The sequence below is a fragment of the Choristoneura fumiferana genome, chromosome Z (assembly GCF_025370935.1).
Source record: "Choristoneura fumiferana chromosome Z, NRCan_CFum_1, whole genome shotgun sequence".
NCBI classification, from domain to species: Eukaryota; Metazoa; Arthropoda; class Insecta; order Lepidoptera; family Tortricidae; genus Choristoneura; species Choristoneura fumiferana.
Window position 1 is genome coordinate 39601843 of NC_133472.1, and position 23844 is coordinate 39625686.

The window sequence follows — 23844 nt, forward strand, 5'->3', positions numbered from 1 at the left end:
TGCATGGTATGTCATAAATTGATAATGTCCTTTTATTGTGAAGAATCAACAGCTAGCTTAACAACTAGTTTCTACGACTGTTCTTACGGTTTCAATAGACAGACGCAAGCTATGCTATGACGTAACCTTAAAAGAACTTGTTGTTTGTTGACATAATAGTCAAAGGTCAAACAAGCAAGGATACGAATGATGTTCAGTTTATCAGTTTTTCTTCTTCAGCAACGTTTATTTTTATACAAACACAAAACCAGACGTTAGTTTTAGTGCTGTTGGTTGTAGTGTGGCGCTGTGCATTAATAGTAGATTGTTCAACAAGGGACTAAAACAAGCCATAATGACACCAGATGTTATATAGTTCGAGTGTTGTTATGGTTGTTTAGTATCGCGTTAAACACTCTATTTATTCTCTTTGAATGCGAGGAAACAAACGACATTCTGTACAAAATTACAATATTACTTTTTAAAAACGCACGTTTAATGCGAAAAATAGACATCTGTTCAAAATTCAAGTAGAAAAAAAATGTCTTCCGCGATTTTTCTTTTCTTTTACTTTATTTTTGTAAAGTGACGCTTTAAATCCTTGCATATTTATGTTTAGCCAACAGATTCAAACTTGAAAGCTATTAAAACTAATTGGACTATGCATAATAAAATGAATTCATCCTTAATATAATAATTAGAATCATATTCGTAATCATTCATTGTTTCACGAAAATAAATCGTGTTTTTTAAATATTTTTGCATAATTGTCATTTTAAGGTTATTTCTACGCTCTAAAATAGGCGATAATCCTCCATTAACAAACACCGTTATTGGCTGTTTAGGGGTTTCCATAGTAAATAAAAAAAAAACTTTAATCCCTAGAGGTTAATTAGGAGCTTTAGTCCCGATATGCAGAGACTAAAGTAACAATTTAAGAGCATGAGAAGTGAAAAGAATTTTTTTCGAGGGGATTGCATACAGTCACCTGCATAATATCTGCGGACAGCGGTGTGTGCAAAAATATCTGACAAGCCTGACTAGCCCTAGAAATAGAGGCGTATCAGATATTTATGCACGCTTGAGTCAGATGTGTCAGACATTGGTGCTGGCTGGACTGTACAATAATTTGATACGAGAGAAAAGCGGATCTGTGACAGCTGTCACGTCAGCAAGAACGAAGTTTCGAATAAAAACAAAGTACCTAGTGATCTTGTAGGTGAACAAAGTTCCTAGTATTTATTTGATAAAATACAAAAAAAAAATGTTTCTTATAAATCAGAATAACATTACACAATTTTATAATTACTTAGCTAATAATCTTTATTATTTAAGATTTTATAACTAAGGAGTGCGAAGGGCGGGCGAGCCCTCATCTATAATTAAAATACAATGTTCACATATGTCTCCATATTTGTGTATTTATTAACTACCCTAAAATTTGTGATTATAACAAAAATATTTATATACAACTTTTATGGCGACTATCTACAGACTTTTTGAGGAAATGTAAATAATAAAATAACTTAAACTCCTTGGACATTCGTCCCTTCGAAGTCGTTGACTTTTGTGCATGCAAATGCAGTTTGTTTGTTAAAAATCTTCCTCTGTCGATTGGACGTAGGTCATTTGCCCTCAGCACTCAAAGAGCACGTGCTTGTGCTAGCAATAAATGCAAAGTTTTAAGCTACATTTATCCTTTTTAAAACCAAAAGTATGTCTTTAATATAGCATAGAAGATGCAGCGATTTTGAAAAGTCGTCGCTTATTTATTTATGACAAATTAATTATTCTGATATTATTAAGTACTTGACGAATTTACTGAAATATAAATGCTGATCCGAGCTACCCGAAATATTTAAGTACCTACATATCTAGCCCGCTACAAGAGGTATCTGATGGTGACTGTACAGTGACTCGTAGCAGCAGCAGATGTAGATGAGCGGCTACGGGGCTCAAAAGACACACAACTCTTCAGACGACCAGATGGCCTAGTGGTTAGAGAACCTGACTCTTAAGCTTGAGGTCCCGGGTTCGATTCCCGTGTCGGGGCAGATATTTGTATGAAAAATACGAATGTTTGTTTTCGGGTCTTGGGTGTTTAATATGTATTTAAGTATGTATCTATCTATATAATTATATTTATCCGTTGCTTAGTACCCATAACACAAGCTTTGCTAAGCTTACTTTGGGACTAGGCCAATTGGTGTGAATTGTCCCGTGATATTTATTTTATTTATTTATTTAACTCTACTGCCAAAGTAATAAGAAAGTAGATGATTTTGACCACAACCGCTCATCCACTTCTGCTGATGACTGTACAATTTACGCGGAAGATTACGAGTTCGTCAATTATCACTTTATACGACCGTCTCGAGGTACATTTGTCCTTTATACCAGTTTTACCTATTGTGTCTAGACAATGTGATTTTGTATTCCTCGATTTTCTGTATAGTGTACGAGCTTTCTGCGTTTTTATCGCTTTTTGGGGTTCCGTACCCAAAGGGTGCCAACGGAACCCTATTACTGAGACTCCGCTGTCTGTCTGTCTGTTTGTCTGTCCGTCCGTCTGTCTCTTCAGTCGTAATAGTTAGACACTTGAAATTTTCACAGATTATGTATTGAAAAATACTAAAAACAGAATAAAATAAACAAAGGCCTCCCATACAACAAACGTGATCGTTTTGCCGTTTTTTGCTTGATATTAATAACGGCAACAGGTAGATGCTTGAAATATTTACAGAATCTTTAGTTGTAGGTACTTATAATCACTTTAAAAATAAATAATTAAAATAAAATAAAATAAATATATAAGGGGGACTCCCATACAACAAACTTGTTTTGTTTTTGCTAATGTCTAATGTTGTATAGATAATGGTACGGAACCCTTCGTGCGCGAGTCCGACCTGCACTTGCGGAGTTAATATCATTTCCGAAACACCGATTTTACATTGTGATTTCGCTGCACTGTACTTGTGGATCGAACACGCAGTTTTTTAGAAAATAAGGTAAACAAGTCCCAATAGTCGATAGGGTAGTTTCTTGAGTAAAAAATATTATTCTGTGTACTCCGTAAATTAGATTAAATGAAAATATAATACACGCATTTTTACTTTATCAAAAAAAAACGGAGTGGGGAAAAATCCGTGACGTCACGTCGTGCTATAAAGTGTCGCAAGTGAGACGTCTGGCCAAACTATAACTGGCTAAGGTAAACGCACGAGTGCTCGTCACTGCCCCAATAGTTGGCATCTTAAATCTTATGTCATTAGCAATAGAGATGACAGCAGCGTGTCGTCTATTGGGCATTAGCGTAGCGTGTCGAGCACTTGGACGTTTACCTCATATCTTTAATTGTATCGTATCGTTTAATTGACAAAAGAAAAATACATGCTCACTTTTTTCTGACGGACTAATTTTTTAGGCTCATAATTTTTTAGGACTAGCCTATTGTTGCCATCTTTAATTTTATCTCATTATTAATAGAAGTGACAGTGACTGAATGATGTTTAATTCTATGCCATTAGCAATAGCGGTGAAAGCATGGTGTCATCTATTGGGCATTAGTGTGTCAAGTACTTGGTGGTTTAGCTTATTACAATCTAATTAAATATTATCAGTGGGGTAGTCAAAGTTGCAAAAAGGAACTCTTCAAGTTTTGTCACGTGTCTGTGTGTTTATCCGTGGCTTATCTTAGTTCAGATTAGACGTGTGCGCCGCGCCGACCCGCCGCCGCCGCCGCCATTTTTTCGACGCCGCCGCCGCCGATCAGCGTATCGGCGTAAAATCGGCGCGAGTTCAAAATGTTTTCTATACTGAATTTCTGACTTTCGAAGCATTCTATATTTTACTACAATTAATTATTATTAGTCATTGATTACATCGTCATCATCTCAGCCATAGGACGTCCACTGTTGGACATAGGCCTCCCCCGTAGACATCCAGTTGCTTCGGTTGGCAGCGGCCTGCATCCACCATGAACCCGCGTCTTTAACCGCGGTCTCCACTCGAGAACTTTTCAGCCCCAACGGCCGTCTGTTCTTCGTGCTATATGACCTGCCTATTGCCACTTCAACTACTAATTCGCTTGGCTATGTAGGTGACCCTTGTTCTTCTACGTATCGATCCCATAGAGAAAACCCAAGCATAGCTCTCCATAGCTCGCTGAGCAACTCTGAGCCTACGTATTTATAAGGCATATAGTGAAGCACAACGTTTCAGATCCATATGTCATCACTGGCAACACACATTGGTTAAAGACATTCGTCTTCAGACACTGGGGAATTTTGTACGAAAAGACATTGCGGAGTTTCCCGAACGCTGCCAATCCGAGTTGGATTCGACGATTGACCTCCTTCACGAAGTTGGACTTACCTAATTGGACGGTTTGTCCTAGGTGTCATACGCGTCAACAACTTCAAGAACCGAATTCTTCTCCAAAATAGGGGTAGACACCACATGGACATTCGACATGACCTTTGTCTTGTCCTTGTTCATTTTGAGGCCTAGTAGGTACCCGTTGGTTGGGAGACTCGATTGAGGCCTTCGAGCATTGTGCTGAGTTCTTCCAGCGACTTTGCCATGACCACCACGATATCGTCGGAAACCCGAAGGTGAGTGATGTAATGTATTCGCCGTTGATATTGATGCGTAGTCCTTTCCATTCCAGAAGCTTGAAGGCGTCTTCCAAAGCGGCAGCAAACAGTGTCGAAGATATGACATATCCCTGTCTTACGCCTCTTTTCAAGGGCATCGCCTTCGAACTCTGTTCCTGTACTCGGACCGACATAGTGGCATTTTTATACAAACACTTCAACACTTCGATATATCGATAGTCGATACGGCATCGTTCGACCGAATCAAAGGCTTTCTGGTAGTCCACAAACGCTAGACATAGTTATACTTTTATACTCTTCGTTCTTCTGTATGACCTGCCGCAGCGTATAAATGTGGTCTACGGTAGCCTTTTCGGAACCCGCCTTGTTCGGATGGCTGGAAGTCATCGACCCTGCGTTCGAGACGATTTACAATAACCCTGGAAAACAGCTTATAAACATGGCTCAACAGCGAGATGGGCCTGTAGTTCTTCAAAAGGGTGTTATCGCCCTTCATGAAGAACAACAGCACAACGCTCTTGTTCCGCGCTTCTGGCGTTGTGCCTTCGAGCAAGACGGAATTAAAGAGCCTCTGAAGGACTTTAAGAGCCGGTGATCCACCCGCCTTCAGAAGCTCTGGCGTAATTCCGTCCTCACCCGGCGCCTTGTTGTTCTTAAGCTGTTTCAGGGCTATCCTTATCTCGTACAGGCTGATATCCGGGATATCTTCTGTAGGTATAGTGTCTGGTCAGTTTTGCTCTTGGGTCTTGAGTCGCCGCGCTGAAAACGGCTTAGTGACCGACTCGTAGAGCCGTCCATAGAACTCCTCGATTTCCCTCAACACTTCCGCTTTAGTCCACGCTACACTGCCCAATCCAATAGACATATCTCTTGCAAACACTTTAGAGCCTTTATTCCGCTTAATCGTATCTTTAACACAAGCGGTATTAAAGGTACGAATATCGTGACGCAAGGATTTCGAAATTTGTCTATTCAGCATCATCGGGAGACTGCAGTCGAAGCGAGCGTCGTTCAGCCATAAGGTTACTCATACATACATAGGATATACTCCGGAGAGTTTCCAAGTTCTACTGGTACGGTGAATCTTAAAGAAGAGAAGAAGAAAAATGTCCCGTTTAAGAAAATTATATTTGTACGTGACAATTACAGCCGCTGCAAGGCGTCAATTAAAGCTTCATTGTCTATGTCTTAGCACGGAGGTCGCTACAGTTGATATGTTTCGTGCTTTTTTTACATTTTATCTAATTTTGTTATAAAAAAAATATTTAAATTCTCCGCGCCGAAATCACGCCGAAAACACGCCGCCGCCGCCGATTTTTGACCGGCGCCCGCCGCCGTAGATTTTAGCATCGGCGCACACGTCTAGTTCAGATACTCTTTCAGCACAAGAAAATTATAATTAGCATAGAAGTGATAGGAAATGTTTTTTTAGTAAATTATTATTTAACTTTCCTACAAGGAAAAAGGATGGTGACGAAGGTTTTCGGTTGGTATTCGATTGAATATTTCCAGCATTTCAAAGCAGTACAAAAGTGGCCGGTCTCACTACGAAGGTGCAGGTAAGGAATTCAGCATAGCCGAGTAAGCTGGCTGACAAAAGCTACCATACCACGTATACTGTGCTCTTTGGAACTCGTCTGCACAAATGTAATAATAACTTTATGAATATTATGTCATACGTTACAACACCTGAGCCAGAGTATTTGGAACAGATAATATTAGCCAAATGGCGCCAAGAGTAGCGCGGATTGCCACGGAGTACAACTATAGGCAGGTAACCTAACCTAACACACCGAATAATAGCTCCAGACCGTCTTTAAGGGCCGTAAGTAAGCCTGATTTTCAGGCGAGAGTGTAGTAGCTATCGGTTATCGTTTGCTAATGGAGTAGGGATTAGGGGGAAGAGGGGCCTGAATAGCTCACAGTAAAGATGCTGATGAACTTGAGCATTCACTTGCCCACAAAAAAAATGTATAACAAAAAATTGAACCGACTACAAAAAAACCATGAAAATAATTTTCTACCAGTCTGAAGTCGGTGCCTCAGCACGAGCCTGCAGGAGTGGACCTATAGTCATAACCCCTACATACTATACGCGTATCGCTTCGCCTATATCGCCTATCGCTTCAATCACTCCTACTGGCTCGTGCTGAGGCTCCGACTTCAGACTGGTAGAAAATTATTTTCATGGTTTTTTTGTAGTCGGTTTATTTTTTTGTTATAATTTTTTTTCACGCTTTTTAGTGTAAAAGATCTAAGATACAATAGTTTAATGTCAACTGCTCGTCACCTTTTACGAAAAATTGCTTTTTCCGATGCAGAGACGTTCATTATTGACGAGTCTTGGTGCTTCGTCACTCGTTCCATTACACCATATGCATTACGATGAGCTTAAATTGCTTAGCAACTGTGTTAAAGTAATTGAAATTCAACCCGTGAGGTACTTGTTATTGAGTAGTCACTCCGTTGGTCAAATGTGGTCTTCATCATCAGTTCCACTTCATCAAATGATGATTTTCAAGAGCAAATGAACTAAGTTACTACTAAATATATCGAAATTACTATAGGTGTCCCTACAATATTTGAAGAGTTCCCTCGATTTTCTTGGGATCCAATCATCAGATCCTGATTTGGTGCTAATGGGACCTAATGAGGGCTATCGCATATGAATTCGCCGCTAGAGGCCCTAGTGTAGCGTGAGGTCTCCAAAATGTCAAATTAGTTTTTGGGTGAGCTACGCGCTGGTTTATTTATAATTAAAATAATTTTTTGAATATTTTGCATTACCTGAAATTAATTATGGCAATTATGCGTTACGGGGCAATGAATGTCTGTGTTTTGAGAGTTTTATCTTTCGGAAACTTTTGTCCTCCCTTGTTTTCCGAACAAAACGGGACTACGCAACACTGTGGTTGCTCGATATTTTTATGGTACGGTTTTAAGGTGTATTAAATATGATTTTATCTAAACTTTGTTTTCACGTCCGTAATAACAGACTTTGAAAGCCACATTTAAAAACCTCGCGCAACAGTGGCGCCATCTAGAAAGACAAAAAACGATAGCCCTCATTGAAAGCATTCCTAGAAGAAGAGTTTTTTTTAAATCGGTTCATAAATAACGGAGTTCTGAGGTAACAAATATAAAAAAAACATATACAACCAAATTGATAACCACCTTTTTTAGAAGTCGGTCAACTAAAGCGTTTTAGCGAGCATTCTAGCGAGCATGCAATTTGCTGCCTGTTTTTTGCAGAACATATCTGTTAAACAATAATACATTTTTTGAGGAGCATTTACTAGAGCGCCCCAGAATGGCCGTGTAAATGTTTGTAGCAATGTTTGACTCTATGCTTGGCTCCGTTCGTTGTTTCGACAAATTTAAAAACGGCGAATGCTCAATGTTTTGTTGCAAGTTAATGCTTAAGTTAATCAGAAGGCTTACTCCGAAATTCGAAAATCGAAGTTCGTATCGCACTATCCCTCTCACTCTCGTTTTAAATAGTATAAGGCTCAGAGACGGAACGACACGAACTTCGATTTTCTTATTTCGTAGTAGCCCCGCAGCACTTAGCTGCTGCTCAAAGCCAAAATATCCACAAAAGCTAAAAACACCATATAAAAGTGTTCTGGAGCATTACATTATATGGAAGTGAGACAAGGACAATGACGTAACGGGACAGAAAATGGCTAGAGAAAGGAAAAGAAGACCTTTTAAATGTGTTGTTGGAGGTTTATAGAACAGATTAGCCGAACAGAAAAGAAAACCGACGAAGAGGTTCTAACCAAGATTTAAGAGAAATGAACATTACAGACGGGGACACAAGATACAATACGATACGACACTACAATTTCTTTTTAAACTTACTAAAAGGAAAAAGGAAGACGAGACGAAGCAGCGGAAGCAAGCGTCATCTGTGTGAAGTATGTATAGGTACATGTCATTAGTTACTTAACTACACACCCCCATTGGGTTATACTACTACGGACACAGGTGGACTTTCAGTCTTGCTGATCGATAAGACCATAAGTCGCGATCGACGTCGATCGCAATCGACCGGTTGGCCGCCCCCATAGTTATTTGACACCACCAATAAATGAGCTTATGAGCTGTCAAAAACACGACCCACCCATTTTTGTATGGTTGTATTAAGGGACACAAAATACACCAATGTGATAAGCCCCTAATATAGTACAGGGGGTTACATTGCTATTTTTTTTTAATTACCAATATCAACTTTTTTTCATTTGCCCTAACTAGGGCCTTGCTGCCAGTGACTTTGAACTCTTCGAAGGCAACTTTAAAGTAAATCGAATTACTCACAAGCCACTAAGCACGGAAAAGGTCGGAGTGACGAGTACATGCGAACTCTTTTTAACAGGCTCCTCAAAACGACGAGGTTCTATGATTTTCTGTTTGTATTTTTTATACACGCTCCCTTAAAATTTCGACAGTTGTGGTGCGATTCGGCAAAAATATTTGGGTTTCGATACTTTTTTGTGAAAATACGAGTAGGTACCTAAGTTATAAAACTTATTTTTTAGTTGCTTATTCTAAAATTAACTAATAACTCGGGGGGGAGGCTTTTGCTCACTAGTGGGACAGAATAGGCTAATAATAATAATGTACTCTAAAATTTTTATAAAAACTCCCTCGAGTCTGACTGCACTTGTTTCAGTAAATTAAAAAAGTTAACTTCGAAGATTTGAACTTACCCTATGTGGAGCCTGAAGGAGCCTGTGTACTGCTGCTATCTGGTAAGACAGCGGTATGGTGGTATTAAAGGTGTGGTACAAAGGCCGCGGCGGCTCCCGGACATTGTACTCCATGAATGGATCAGAATCATCCAAATATTGCACTCGGCACACGAACGAATCCGCAGCTATATCCCGCATGGCGTTCATTCTATCATTCACTTTGACATGATCGATCATTTTAATTCTACACTTATTAAAAAAGTCTTCCAAATCACAGGCTGGTTGTATCACATTTTTGCACTAAAAAACACTTTTGAATTTAGAACACAGAGCCGGTGTTTCTGGAACTGGCCGATAGCGATAGCCATCTGTTCGCGGCTTCACGCAATTAAAAAAAAACCGGCCAGTTCGAATTTCGAATGCGTTTCGGATCTCGTACCGATGTCCTTATAACTTTCAATCAGCACTAAATTCAACGGACGAAAACTGTTAAATCGAGACCCGAAAAAACGTAGATTCGTATTTCGAAGAAACCCGATTTTCGCAACGGAATTGATGTTAAAGACTTCGTGTCAGACGTGAAGGCGCGTTCTGCGAAGCGCTAAGACTGCCGTCGCTAACGCAAACGCACGTGTCCGCGTCAGAACCAAACGATAACGTGCGATGTTATGATTAGTCGTTCGAATCTAAAAGATCGTAAGGATATTGCGAAAGCGAGGATACGTGATAAAATTTTATTAGGTTTTTGATTTATTTTTAGCTTGGTCGGGATTTAATATTACTTATCTTCATAATATTCTGTTGGTATTGGTTAGTGACCTGATTGACATTAGGTCAAAATAACGCCGGTTTGGATAGTTGTATTTTTCAATAAGGTAAACATAGTGTTTATGTGGTGTAATAGACAAAGCAGATGTTCTATTTTCAGAAGTACCTAACTCTTTACCTAATACCCACATTCTAACAGTTAAATGCTGAATCACCCCCAAAAAATATACAATAGTGTTCGAGGAGATTGGTTTACTAATCCTGTTAATAATAAATATTATTACAAAACTTAAAAATAACCAATAAATAAAACCGTTACGGAGGTAAAAGTCTTATTTTTGTATATCAAAGTATTACTAGCCATACAGAAAACTTTTCTTTGCTCTTTGGCAGAAGAGGCCGACATCCAGAGCTAGGAAAAAAAAAATTGGTCTGTCGTAACGTAAGAAAACGTTTGAAGTGGCCAAGAAGTGGCATTTGAAGAACTGTCTCATAATAATTTTGCGCGAGTGAAGATACACTGGTGAGTAAACACCATTTTAAGAATAATATTTATTTATTTACTACTATTACTACCTACTCAGTCTTATGTAAGAAAATAAAATACCGTCGCCGTTTTACTTTATCGTAAGCTACCAAATAGGTAATACTTACTGAAAACATGACTTTAATTTTACTTCTGTAAGAATTAAAAAAAGATACTTATCGCTACAGATGGAAGCGATTTTATTATTACTTCTCTGGCTTAATTTAAATGAATTTTATTTTAACCCGTGGTTTTATGTACAAAACTACCCACAATGAAGTAATTTTTGATAAAAAAACACTTGTACAGTGTGTTACTGGCAGTCAGGATATTTCTAAGGGAGGTTAAAATAATGTATTTCTGTGACTTAGCCATGACATTGACAATTGTCAATTTTGAAGTCGGTTAAAAAGCAGGTAGATTTCTTGAATATTTAAAAATAAGTTAGTAGATCAGTAGATAGTTCTAACATCAAGTAGATCTACTGCTTTATCAGATCTGGCATCACTGATGGACACCCTACGTCTAGTATGATGATGATGAGGTTGAGAATTCATAATTCCTACTGACTGCCTTTTTTTGTTGACAGCTACTATGCAGAAGCATTTAAAATCGACAATTCAAGTTGATTCTGCTAGTGCTCTCTTAAGCCTCGAGACGCCACCTGACAGCCCGTTAGATACCTCACCCAAAGAAGAAACCCACCAGGACTTCGAAGGCATTCCCCTTGTTTCGATTGGGATACCACTGCCTCCGGGAATACCCCCAGCTTCAGCTCTCTATACAAACGAAGCAACAGAACACTTCTCAGTGGCAACTGAACCCTTCTCAGTGGCAACTGAACCGTCCTCATTGTATCCAACGAGTATTATTATTATAAGCCCTGAAATGCAACAAATCTGCAATGACTACCAACAAGGTATGTGCCAAAATGACAGTTGCAAATATGCACATGAAATCGACACGGCAGAGTTACGGAGCATTCTCTCTCGTTTTTTAAACGCCAGTGCTTAAGTCGTCCACTACCAACGCGTCTACATGCGTAGCATTATAACGTTATGCAGACTAGAGCCTCTAGAGTATTGGTTCCGAAACTGGGAGTAATTACGCCGGCGGTAAAAACTGTGCCTCGTGAGGGGTAATGAGCAAAATGCCACCAGGCATTGTGGGTGCAAAAGCGACGGATAAGTCGCGTTGCACTTGTTTCTAATGTGTAAATGGTAACTTTTCATAGTAAACGGCAAGGAAGTAGAACTCAAAATCATACTCATTGCTCACATTTGTCTCAAGCGAGCGAGAGGGAAATATGTATGATTTTAGGTTCTACTTCCGTGTGGTTTACTATACAATTGTCGAGGGTAAGTAAACTAATAAAATGTTCATCCTACATTTGGTTCATTATGTGTATTTTTTATCCAAATTAAGGGTTGATAATAGATGAACTATTATCAAAATTAATATTTTTATTTAGTTTATGAATTCATAGCATAAAAATATACTTTTTGACAAATTAAGGGTTGAAGATAATTTTTCGTGGCATTGTTTTTTTATTTTAGTTTATTTATTTACTTTAAGAAATAATGGATAATTATGGGAAAGAAATCGGTCAATCGCTAAATTCAATTGAGTAGTGTCAAAAGCCAGCTTTAATTGCAAAATCTGGGTTTCTTTTCGATTATTATTGCAATTATTATATTATTACGATATTTCGTTTTTATGTGTCAGAGTCAAAGTTACCTGTAAAGCTTATTTAACAGGTGGTCAGTTTTATGTTCAACATGATCCAAAGTTATTAAGTTATTATAATAATAATACATCTAGGACAGTAGATTGACGGGTTTGGACTAAATGCTACTCAGAAATGAAAATAGTTCTAACGAGTTCCTTGCGTAGGCAGTATATAAGAAAAAAATATTTTTTTACAAAAAAATATATAAATCATCTCGATTACTACTACATTAACTAAATGACGATTAGTACCTTTAACGTAACTAAGAAATGCTCTAGTTTCCATCAATACTTTTTTTTTCATGACTCCTGGGATAGATCTTATAAAGCGTTAGACTTGTCTAGTGTTAGCCTAAGAAGCGTAATGCACTGTGTTCAGTTTGGACAGCACTTGGTCCAATTCCTATAAAAAGTGGTCTATCTCCTTTTACTTAATCCATTTTAACTTAGATTTAGTAAATTTTAGATAAGGAAAAGCAGCCCTGTGGGCTTATTGTTTAACACACTTGGAATCACAATCATTTTCACCACTCTTTCTGTCACACAAAGAGATGGAATGCGATTGCGAACGTCAGCGCATTAGACAATACAGTCTCAGATACGAGGTTGGTTAAAGTATTGCGGATGTTAACTCTACTTATAAATTCTAAAATGACGTCTGTAGATAATAGGTTCTCTACTTTTGTACTTAATTCAGTTTGCACTGTTTCAGTTGTTTTTGAATTTAATGTGTTTACAGATTTATACCCACATACTTATATTAGGTTTAGCCTGTTCGAACAAAGTGTAGTAACTAATTACTGTTTGTGTAGAAAGATGTAAAAATGAATATAAATCTAATGTGTAATGTTTATGTGGGTATAGGTAAAAACGCCTTTGTATGCGGCAATAGCAAACTTGTTAAGAAAGTTTACGATCCTCAATAGAACAAATATTGTTCTATTATAGAGTTTCATATAAAGGTCGGTGTAAACTTGCAAAAAATGGTGCAAGTTGTATTATTATAATTTGTATGTTGTCATAAATTAAACAATATTGAAGTTAAATCAAGCGGAGCAAGATCTGTGCAAGAAGAGAATTTCTCAAATCTTTTACCTTTCATTATAGTTTAATCGTTCGGTGTGTTTGTTTTTGTAATAAAAGTTTTTATATACCTAACCTGTTTTGTAGTCAGTATTTGGTTATTGCATTGTCAACCTCTACCAATATAGGTCAAAACAAATTGAAAATTTATGAAAACGGATTTTCCGAATCTTAGTAGGTATTAAATACAAATTTACTGCAGTTTTTTTTAAAGAATATATAGGCAAACTTCATTGTATGTATAATGAATTTAAAAGGAAAATTGCCACGGCTAAGTAGACTTTTTGAAGTTAAGGAGAAGTAGTCTATCAAAATTTAATATTGAATACTTATTTGCCACAACTTAGTACAGAACTCTATAATATTTTTTTTTAAATATATATATTGTTTAAAAACTATATTGAAGACTGCGTCGTGCCGTTTGTTTCTGGACGGGGTCAACGAACTATGCGCACGCGCTGAGGTTCGGTCAGCTCTGATTTGGGACGGGAAAGAACTATGAAAGTGATACCTAATTTAATTAGTTATATTTGACGAGTAAACGAATCGGGTATGTATGTCAACGTTGCAGGGTATGAGGGTAGTAGTATAAACGAATTGTAAATAAAAAAAAACATATTGAAATTCCAAAATAAGTAGGTAATAAAAACTAATGATTAAAATATCAAATGAAAAGTGGGTAATTCGAAACCAGTTAAACATGAAAATAAATTGGAATTAAAACTAATAGTGCAATATCAAATCAAACGATATTTTCTATCTATGTAAGACCTTTAGCTAAAATTTGGATTTTTTATTGTACTCGTAAGGTCTTATGTTTATGAAAGATTAGCCAGAAATAATATCGGTAAGTATACCCGAGGGTAACATAGATGCGAAAATAGCAAGCTAGCAAGTCTAGCAACTCTTGTAGATAAATATTTTACATCTACAAGAGTTGCAAGTCATGAATCCCAGGCATTTTACTTCTAAGCCAGGCGCTGTCTTTATTTTGTTTGGTCGAACTGGCCGCTAACAAAACATTCCGAAAAACATTAGAAAATTGATGCAACACGTTCCTCTTTTGTTTTCGATGTTGCCATGTCTTAGACGCTTTCGCTAATTACAAAGTTCGAGTAGACCACTGTGACCGGTCGTGATGCTCTGTGACCCGCGACTTGAACTACGGCGACCGATATCGTGCGCCGCCGCTCCGATCACGACCATGTATAGACGCCTTTAGTTGTTTATTATTACGTGGCTTAATGTTATTGTCTGCGCCCCTATTGTTAAAAAAAAACTAAAGATGTTTGTAAACGTCAAGGAAATTTAGACTGCTTTGTTGTTGTGTTTGGTATTTGCCTACTAAAATTAATAATGCATTAATAAAATTAATGATACATATGATACTGATTGTAAAATGATATTCAATGGCTATGCATATTTTGACTTGTAAAAATAATGCGTCCCTTTATATGGAACATTCCATAAAAAGCGACCCGCTATTTTGCCTTCGTAGTTTATTCGCCGGAATTACCGCAGAATTATTTTTGATTTATTATTTTTACTCAAGCAAAAACACATTTTCATCCACACGTAAAAATGTTGATAACAGTAAAATTAGAAAAATTTAAAAGTATAGTTTTTTAAAATAATTATTGTTACTTTTTGACTAAATGGGCAGTTGGATAATGGATTTAAAGAAAAAAAAATTAAAAAGTTTATTTGGGTATTTTAAATGAGAAAGATTTTAAAGAACGCCTTGATATTTATTCATGTTCATTGGCCTCTGCTAAGCAAGAGTAAGGCAAATGTAAATGTTTATCTAGCGTAAATGTAGTACTGTATACATATGTAAACGGACCGGGAGACGAGCTGTCGGTAGGCCTCCAACAAGATGGAGCGACGACCTGGTTAAGATCGCGGGATCGCGGTGGATGCGAAAAGCACAAGACCGGTCTGAGTGGAGAGCCTTGGGGGAGGCCTATGTCCAGCAGTGGACGTCTTTCGGCTGACATGATGATACATATGTAAACACATTAAACTCACAAGTAGGTATTGTTGTCAAATATTTTGTCTCCCTTTGTTTTTTTTATTTAGTATTTTTTTCTCTTTTGTCTGTTATGTTCGAATTAGTTTTATAAATAACTGTTTACCATTTGTGCATGTTGCGTCTACTATTTCAGGATAAGTATACATGAGATGTATGCTAATAATAAGAAGCATAAATTGTGTAGGAATGATGTACTAGTCAGTTTGTAGACCAAATAAAATGTAGAGTTAGGTATGTAGTAAGCGGTAAAAAGAGACGGAGCGGCCTGAAGTAAAAAATACCTAGGTATCGAAAGTTTTTTTTAAATCACGTTCCGTTTTGCCCAAAAGACGTGACAGAATCCAGCGCGCGGGTCATTAGGCCGTAGGCTGTCTATTCTATTCTAATTTTAAAACGGTTACGTAACCGCGTGAGCTCGTTGTGCAACGTGCGAAATGGATAGTGTGCACGAGACTTAATGTTTTGAACAGTTGTTGTGTGTACACATACCTAAAATTTAAATAGCGAACACCCAAATAATCAGCCAATACCTTTACATAAATGGAACTACTGCAATTTTTTTCGCACTACGTATAGTTACAGAACATTACAAGTATGGAAGGAAGCAACTTTATAATGGAACAAGAGCCTACCTATATTTTATTCAACGATTTAATTTATTATTCGTACAAGCTCCTTTGATAGTAGGTACCGAAAAAGAGAGTTATTAGTAGGTATGAAAATAACTACTACGAGTACAGATGTGCAAGTTGCGGAAAGTTTCCAAAAAGTTGGAATAGTTCTCGGAAATTTCTGGAAATTATCACAGGATATTGAAATTCTAATCAACGAAACCCTGTAATATCCTATAATATGAAAATTTCCGCAATTTTGGAAAGTTTCCTTTGGCACATTAGTACTTAACTTTGAGTATTCCATTTTAACACGTCTAGTTCATAATCAAGTTTCGGTTACGGTTTCGGTTTCGGCAAAAAACATGTTTCGGTCCGGCACTAACTGCAAGTTTACTCGGTGACGAGTATTATAAACAGTTTACACGGCCGCATGCACTAAGTCCGTTTTCAGGGACAATAAACTACTATTACGTATATTTGAAGCTAGTAGGGATTCCGCGTCACGCGCTGTGACGTCGGTACTAACGAGATTCCATGCGCTGGCGTAATTCACGAGCTAAGGGCCTACGTTAGCTGACACGGTTTGTACGGAGGAAGTGGACGCCCATTGAAAAATAGTATGAGCAGAGCAGCAGGGCTACTACGAAACTCGAAGTTGTTTTTTTGTTGTCGTGCGGTCCCTCTGACACTTATACTATTTAATACGAGAGCGAGAGGGACCGCACGACACGAACTTCAAGTTTCAAGTTTCGTAGTAGCCCTGCAGGGCTAACTGCGCGCGTCGTGTGCAAGCGTGCGAGAAAGAATCGGGCCCCCACCCCCTCTGTAGCTTGAACTTATATTGGCCTTCAAAAACATTGAAAAAAATAGCTCGAGCCTGCTCACAAGATTTTTTTCTGTTTTCTTTTATGCTCTTCTCTTTTCAAAGATTAGGCTACAGAGCCCGCTGAGCTCCGGAGCCCTGGTGCACTGCACCACCTGGCCCTACGATAGCTGCGCCACTGATTGTACCTGCACCCGCGCCCGCAGGCTGCACCCGCTCCGAGCACTCGCGCCAGCTAGTGCAGTCCCTAATGGACCGAAAACATTTGAGTAAATGCAATGTTATTTTTAGTAACCAACATAGAATGGGTGAAAAACCCTTAACATTTTGTCATCTAAGATAAGAGATGTAATAGCTAAGAACCACCGCAAGGAAACCGGCTTTCACGTCTAAAAAGCCGGATCGAAATAAGTCCATCCGGTTGAGATTTACGATGCCATAGATAGACATTGGTGTCAAACTTAAAACAACCCTTTTTTCCTTTAATATTTAAAACAACTATAACGTATGAGGTCGCTTGTAGACATCCGTTGTTTTCACCGGATAACTGACCGTTTTTTTGCCGGAGTTGCGGTTTTGTATGGCTTACAATGAATACATGCACCAGCGGCGACCCCGCGAAAAAGGGTCCGTTGTCCGGTGTAAACAACGGATGTATACGAGCGGCCTAAGCGTCCTTAATAAATGAAATTATCTCGGATTCTGAGGAGACAAAACAAGTGTAGAGGGATCGAGAGGCCATTTTTAAATAATTAAATACGCTATTGCTTATGAATTGAGGCATTAACGCACCAGCGACTCTAAGGTCGTAACAAAAGGGACGCCTAACGGGATAAAAAGCTAATAATGCATCCAGTCCGTCCTAGGCTAGCCGTCTGAGGATGCTTTTCCGCCAGAATTGTTCGAGGAATGTGTTTGTCATGAACCAATAGACGGCATGGGATGCTGAGGACCTGGGTTCGATTCCCAGTGCTGCTCTCTTTTCTGGTTTTTCTGTGCATCCATGTCTCAGTTTGTATTTTCAATAGAAACGTTTCAATTACCTACCTATCCTCGCTCAGCGCATCTCTAGTGGAAAAAGTTGAGCGGACCGAGGATAGCTAAATGAAGCGTTTCTATTGGTTCACGACAAACACATTTCTCGCAACAAATCCTCGCACATCTGTAGTGGACTTGTATGCCGCAGCCTAAAAACATTCTTGCGTGAAAAGTAACAAACAAACACACTTTCGCATTTATTACTAGGGTGAAGTACCAGGCTCGCATAAATCAACAGGTAGGTAGGTACAACGCCGTCCCGTTGGCTGGCACGTTTTACACGACCCCTAAGGTTATTCTTTGCTTCCATGAAAATTCTAAAAACTTCGGCACGTGGGAAACGTGGGACAATGCCGTCTAATCAGTGGCATCGTGTATTAGCGTTTAGTCTGTCAACTGAGGTGCAGTGGCGTGGTACCAGGGGCGTGGTCTCTTAACAAGTCGATTTCAATTCAACCGAGTTGTCTAAGTTGACAAAGCCTTTTTTAACCAACTCTAAAAAAGTGGCCAATCCCCCGGTATTGTCATTTTCATAGTTCAATATCTCAAAAACGGCTGAAAAGATTAAAATAAAACAGCTAAGAACTTCCGCAAAAAAATTAGCTTTTACGTAAAAACGCAAACTGTTCAAGCCGCAGCCAGACAGATAGACATTGGCGTCAACGTCGAGCTCATCTGGGCTAAAATAAAGTTTTTTTTTAGAACCAACTGCAACTTACAATTATTGTTTAATTTTATCAACTAGGTACCCCATCGGTGTAAGTTGTGACACGATATTGTTTTAATTTAACTAATGGTCAATGAACTCGAGTTCAAAATTCAAGAATGTTTCTATATGACAGTCCATTGAGGAGTCTTCACTCTTCATAGTTATAGCACTGTGAATGTAGGGTGACTAGCCATGTTACTCGAAGCAGGACTTACCGATTTTTTTAAATGTAAAATGTATAAGAACTATTATTGAGTATACTCTCGTCATACGGAAAAAAGATGCATGTGTTTTTTTTTCTAAATTGAGTTACTCAAATAATTAAATAACATTGGAAATAAACACGCAAACTTTTGTTAAATTAAATTATTTATTAATTTGGTTTTTTACTTCAATTTATCCAGATCACTAGAAAGAATCCAAAATAGGTTTACAAATTTTGAAGATAACTTACATAGAAACAATGCAAGTTTAAAAAAAATATCAAAAGTAGTCGTAGGTATCAAATTTTACAAGCTAATTTTAACCCACCTGCGGTGTTCGGATCGACATAAAAATTAGTACAAGCATAATGAGCTCCGAATATAGAATCATCAACAAAGATGTCGTGGTAAAAAACTTTTGTTTTAGTAGACTTTCTTATCCCTGCAAAACTAGCACACAGTTGGTAACCCTAATTGTAATCCTCTTTAGTACGACCACAGATTAACGACAGGATGTAGCCGTGACATTGTCCTTGGCTATCTGTGGTACCGTAATTATTCTAGTCTATGCTCTAAGGCGCAGTGTAGACGATGTTTTTGTTAACCGAGTACATGTATGTAACGGGGTTTGTGTAGGAAAATTATTAAGAACGTAATAGGATTATCTTAAGACTAAAAAACCGGCCAAGAGCGTGTCGGACACGCCCAAAATAGGGTTCCGTAACCATTACGAAAAAATTAAGTAATATTTTTCTAAGGATTTCGTATTTTATTTGCACTTTAAAGTTGAATATTTCGCAAACAAATAGCTGAATCGAAAAATCGTCTGAGCAAACCCCTAATGGTCTGAGCAAACCTATCCAACGATACCCCAGACTATAGGGTTGGATGAGAAAAAAAATCGCCCCCACTTTACGTCTATCGGACGGAGGTACCCTAAAAAAAATATTTTTGATTTTTTAATTGTACCATTTTGTCGGCATAGTTTACCTATATATCCGTGCAAAATTACAGCTTTCTAGCATTGATAGTCCCTGAGCAAAGCCGCGGACGGACAGGCAGACAGACAGGGCGAAACTATAAGGGTTCCGTTTTTGCCATTTTGGCTCCGGAACCCTAAAAAGGGTATATAGGACGGGGATTGGGGCTTGTCGGTAATCCAATGACCTGTCAAGACGGAATTAGTCTAGCTAAGTCATTGTTTGTAAACTAGCTTCATTCCGCGGCTTCACGGACATCGTACAGCAAAAATTGACCCGTCATTACCCGGTCTGATTATTGTTTTTATGACTTCTATGAAATGAAATGCTGACATCGTAATTTTTAGGCATTTTGCGTTGATAGGCATTCATTTCAATAAAGAGTTTTGAGTTTCATATGCCCTGATTTACTATGAAACTATTAATTAGGCGAACTTTAATGATTGTGTAATTTACACATTGGTATAGTAAGTATATAGGTTTGATTTAATTTCTAACATTCCTGTAAAGTTATCAATTTCTGAGATATTTAATTATTTGCCATTGTTTTTCTACTTTATCTGCCTAATTTGTAACGACGTATCTTTACTTACTAGTACAGCCTTATTATTATCTGTTGTAATATTAAAGAAAATTGCAATATGGATTGCTTCAATCAGATGTTGTTCAACGCGATGCATCGTTAAATTAAGTAATTGATATTTTTTGCAAACGCTATTAACATAATGAGATGTGATGCAATGAAGACTGTACCGCACTTAGGGTTCTAAAAGGAGGGAATAGTATGTACGCTAGACTGGAATTAAGTAATTTATCTCAAATGAAATACCTACTTGGGGCGTCTTATAATAAACCCGAAATATAATGACATATTTGTGCCAGCCGTGGTTTAAAAAAATATTTACATGGTAGTAACTACTGTACCGAAACCGTAACACAAACCTATAAGTTAAAGGTTGGCATATTTATTTAAGATTTTTTAAAAGATAACGATTTTAAAAAGTAGACATTGCAGTTTTGGAGTCAGTTTATTTTTTTATTACTTTTTAGGACCTTTTCGTCATTCGTAATTGTGATTGGAAAATATTTCCATATATTATTAACTTATTGTTTGTATTGCTTTTATGCACTTCTATTTACAAAATTCTTTACACTTTACAAATTTTTTTTTTTATTTTTTTTGAATGCAGAATTTTATTCGAAACATGTGTTGCCAAAAATGAGGCTAGAATAATTCTTTCTCTACGCATCCTTATGTGACAGGATAATAAAAAGTTTTGTTTTGTGATTATTTACTTACTAAACATAAAAAAGTAATTCTTAAAAGTTTTGTTGAAATATTAGAACCCTTCGGTCATAAAGCAGAGAACACACTATACCCATTACTAAACAACGTAATTACGGCGTGTGCTCCAGTAAGCAAATTGCGTTTTGATTTATCACGGTCCGTTAATGTGCACTCCTCCTAATTTGTGCAACGCGCCGCTTTCTTGAAACAAAAACGTAACATGTCATATGGGAAAGTTTTTTATTGCACTTTGTTGTGTTCATTTAAGATTGAAAGTGGAATGATGTATTTTTTCTTAGACTTTTCGAGTTAGATGTTAGAGTATAATTAGATAAAATAGTATTAAAATGTGAAGTTTGTATTTATTAACTTTTTTGCAGTTTTATTTGTTAGAATATTAGTTGACGTACTATGCTCGCCAATAAGTTAATTCGCTGTAATGACTAGTGATGCCAATATATAGTTATAGTGGAATATCGTTCATTTGTCGATAATAATTATACCGATAGCTGTTCTAACTAAATAAATAAATATCATGGGACAATTGACACCAATAATTGGTTGGAGCAAAGCTTGGACTATGGATAAACATACTTACTTATATAGATAAATACATACTTAAATATATATTAAACATCCAAGACCCGAGAACAAACATTCATATTATTCATACAAATATCTGCCCAGGCTGGGAATCGAACCCGGGACCTCAAGCTTCGTAGTCAGGTTCTCTAACCACTTGGCCATACGGTCGTCAAAATAAAAACATACTTAAATACGTATTAAACATCCAGGACCCGAGAACAAATATCTGCTCCGATCGGGGATTGAACCCGGAACCCTAACTTGGCCCGAACCCTCCACTTGGCTTGGAAATATGTAGGTGTATTTATGTTTAGTAATTCGTGCGTATCAGTGATCGTTACTTTGTTAATGTATGAGTGTCCTAATACCAAACCGCTGATCTTCATAACACAGGTTATCCTAGCATGAAGATCAGAGGATCTTTTCTTGAAGTATTTAACATGCCTTTACTTTAATTGTTATGTAATTCTTGCAACTAGATCTTATTCTAGTTAAGATCTCAGATTTGTAAGTGCATGCGTGGTTTATTATCCAATAAATTATTATTATTTATATATTCCCATTACTAGCCATCTGGACAAGTCAAATCTTCTTGTTCTTTAACCCACTTCCTGTGTTCGGATTACTTCAAATTGACTTGAAAGTATGCATGTGTAAACTAGATGACAATGAAATTACAGTTAATAAAAAAGCTTACTGAAAATGATTATGTCAATAAAAACTTAAGTTTCATTTGGTGTCTAGTCATGAACATCACAAAGAAACGCTACATTATAAAAGCACGTATTTCAGTCGGTGAAAGACACGCGAATTAGAACTCTATGATTTGGATTATGAGTGTTTTTTGGAGCTCGGCGTGGAGTTAGATACGATTATGTGAGTGGATGAGGATGACCATTAGTGGACCGTAAGGATACACGATCGCAGTTCGAGGGTCAACGGCCGACGACCTATGTTGTTCTAGACACTAAGACAGAGTATTTTAGAACAGAATACAGAACGGATACTCTCCGTCCCCCAATAATATCGGCTCTCCCGCGCCGGCAATTCAGAGTATAAACTATAACCCCCTAATTTTCGAAATTCATGTACGTTTGCATATGAAATTTACCACGAGCGAACAGTGAGGGACCGTACAGTCACCGGCAACAATATCTGACACAACAAGCGTGCATAAATATCTGATACGACTCTTTTTCTAGGGCCGGAAGGACGTGTCAGATATTTTTGCACGCTCCGCTGTGGCAGATATTAATGCAGGTGTACAAGGTATGTGCAGAAATTATAAAATGTACAATTCATCATCCCAGCATATACATCTTTCACTGCTTATATTCCTCCTCTTAAGCCGAGTTTAGACTTGCAAGAAAAATCGTGCAAGTTGCATTACACTGCGAGGCCGTGAAGCCAACGAGTTGGAAGAGGTCAATCGAGCGCCGCAATGTAATGCAACTTGCACGATTTTTCTTGCAAGTCTAAACTCGGCTTTAAAATAGGATAGCTTGGGCTGGGGGAGTGATTGGTATTGCTAAATTTCAATTCTCTCCTAGCGCATCTTTCGGTGGAACGGTATACATTGGTAAACATGTATTGCTGACATAGTGTTTATTAAAGGAGCGGATACATCGCTGTTCAAAATACGCAGACGGTGGAGAATCGCAGTGACGTGCCGTAAACGTCACAATTTCGCGTGGAAAGCAATGCGGTAAAGTCTTGACGTTTACGGCACATCACTGTGATTCCGCATCGTCAGCGTATTTTGAGCAGCGGTGTGGCAGCTCCTTATCTCGGCAACAGAGCCTTTACTAAGAAGTGCAAAAGTCGACCTTCGTATCTTGCCGCCCCACTGATTGCTTATATTATTTAATAAGAGTGAGAGAGACGGTACTGCACGAACTTCGATTTTAGAATTTCGTAGTAGCACCTCAGAAACACGATTCTCGCGTGTCCTCTTTGGTGGTAATTTATGGTGGAAATGGATCGGCGTGATTTCAATTCTCGTCCCAACTCGTCTCGCCACGCTTCGTTGGTGGAAGAGTACATTAAGGTCGTATCGTGATGTCACCGTTACATTTTGAAAAGTTCTCCAAATAAATATGGGAGCGAAGTTGAACCCGACAAATCATCTGTGCCGCGGTTGAGTCATTCATCCATTAGTGTAGGCATTTCCCGTGACCA

General features: G+C 37.9%; 1 protein-coding gene and 1 long non-coding RNA gene across 3 annotated transcripts in view; one reads left to right on the top strand and one right to left on the bottom strand.

Moving 5' to 3' along the window:
- The window catches only part of Fhos (Formin homology 2 domain containing), a 99986-nt gene that overhangs the window by 34018 nt on the left and 42124 nt on the right, over nt 1–23844 (bottom strand). The window lies entirely within an intron of this gene.
- LOC141439967 (uncharacterized) lies at nt 10347–13464 on the top strand. The gene is made up of 2 exons (XR_012452655.1): nt 10347–10580; nt 11173–13464. It is a non-coding gene; the product is annotated as an uncharacterized lncRNA (long non-coding RNA).